At 43.1% G+C, this 1,817-nt stretch overlaps 1 pseudogene; it reads right to left on the bottom strand.

The window, feature by feature from the left end:
- Nucleotides 1-351: 351 nt before the first annotated feature.
- On the bottom strand, nucleotides 352-1,578 carry LOC114507937 (annotated as a pseudogene).
- Nucleotides 1,579-1,817: the final 239 nt, after the last annotated feature.

Raw genomic sequence — 1,817 nt, 5'->3', positions numbered from 1 at the left:
TCCAGGCATGTACCCTGGCTGGGAATCGAACCTGCGACTTTTGGTTCGTAGCCACGCTCATCCACTGAGCTACGCCAGCCAGGGTCAGGAAATCTCTTTAAATGTTATGACAACATACTTCCAACAAGAATCTTTTCTTCAGTTAAGTTAATTATACATTTTAATAAAATAAAGGATAATGGATTAAGTGAAAGTTAGCTTGTGAATTTTTCTTAAAGATAAGATTCCAACTCTATTAATGCATGCCATTAAATGCCATAACTAAATTTCCAAATAAGTGCAAAAGGAGTGAAGGGTTTTTGTTTGTTCATTTGGTTGGTTGGGTTTTGTTTGTTTGTTTGTTTTTGCTTCAACAGTCCAGAGGAAAATGGCTACTACAAATACAGCAGGCAAACTGTTAAGACTGACTCATCTAGAACTGCACTATATTTCAGTCTCAGCACTTAGCATTGCTCTAAATGCTCATCACTAGTATGGCACATGTTGGTTCATGACATAGTATAATGCTAAGACAGAGTCCAATCCTCAATTTGTTACAGATACACATAGATTATTGTTGCTTCTTGTGTGTGTGTGTGTGCGCGCACATGTGTATATTTTTAAAGCCAGTATACTTCCACATACAAAGGCAGGTTTTCTCCCAGGAGGAATTTATAGGAAATTGTCTGGGGTGTGCAGGATAACATGAGTCTCTCCCTGACAAGGTGCTGGGTCAAACTGAAGGAAGGAATATTTTAAAGTGTCATCTAATTCCATGATAGCAGCCTGGTTCTCACAACAATAACAGTAACTGGGCACACTGAAAATGGTACCACATTCCAATCATGACTCTAATTATATACCCCTCAATTACAAGCTGCTGAGCACAAGAAACCAGTGTGAAACCACTGGCATGATTAATGTTTCAGAAATGTTTTGTCAAATATGCAGCAGCACCCTGCAGTGAAATACCCCATCCATCACGATCATCTGGATCTGACCATACCAAATCACACACTGGGCCCTCATGTGGAACTTCTTGTAAAGGATCGAGGGCTCTTATATGAACCAGTGTATCTATGGATGGAGAGAGGCCACCACGGAGACAGACTATCTGGCCAATCACAAGCTGTAAGTGGAAGATAATCAAATAGATCTGTAAAATATTTCCAGATATTGGCAAGTCCGTACTTCTGTAGGCATTCATCATAAAAGCCATATACTTGGGAAATTTGTTGGTTTTCTTGGTTTCCTCTCAATACTGAAATGGGTTTTGGATAACGCACCCTTTAATGCTACAAGAAGAGTCACAGTCTCCACTGAATAATAACCTCTGTCTACATAGTCGCCCATGAACAGATGGTTTGTATCTGGTGATTTTCCTCCAATTCTAAAGAGTTCCATAAGATCATGGAATTCACCATGAACAATTCCACAGATGGTAACAGGACAATGTACCTCTTGCACATTTGAGTCTTATGTTAAAATTTTCTTAGCCTTCTGGCACAGCGTCCACACTTCATTCTCGCTTAGCTGTTTATACTCATTCAGCTGCTTGACCCACTGGTCCAGCTCCTTAGTGAATGCCTTGTCGTCCATGCAGCCCAATCCCCCTCTTCCTTCCCTGCCCCCATCTACCCTCTGCTCCTGTGCTGCTCCCCTCTCCCGATGTCACCAGCTCCTAGCCAGAGAAGCAGCAGCTGGGGAGCACACTCTCGGCCCCATGCCCACCTAAGCCCAGCAGACTGCACTGGACATGCAGCCTCCAGGAAACCCTGAGCCATCCTTACCCGCCGGGTCACGCTTCATAGAAGTGAAGAGGTGGGGGTGAGCGCAGC

Source organism: Phyllostomus discolor, chromosome 10 (assembly GCF_004126475.2).
Source record: "Phyllostomus discolor isolate MPI-MPIP mPhyDis1 chromosome 10, mPhyDis1.pri.v3, whole genome shotgun sequence".
In the NCBI taxonomy this organism is placed as follows: domain Eukaryota; kingdom Metazoa; phylum Chordata; class Mammalia; order Chiroptera; family Phyllostomidae; genus Phyllostomus; species Phyllostomus discolor.
The sequence above is the reverse complement of the archived record's forward strand: the minus strand, read 5'-3'. Positions and strand labels throughout refer to the sequence as shown.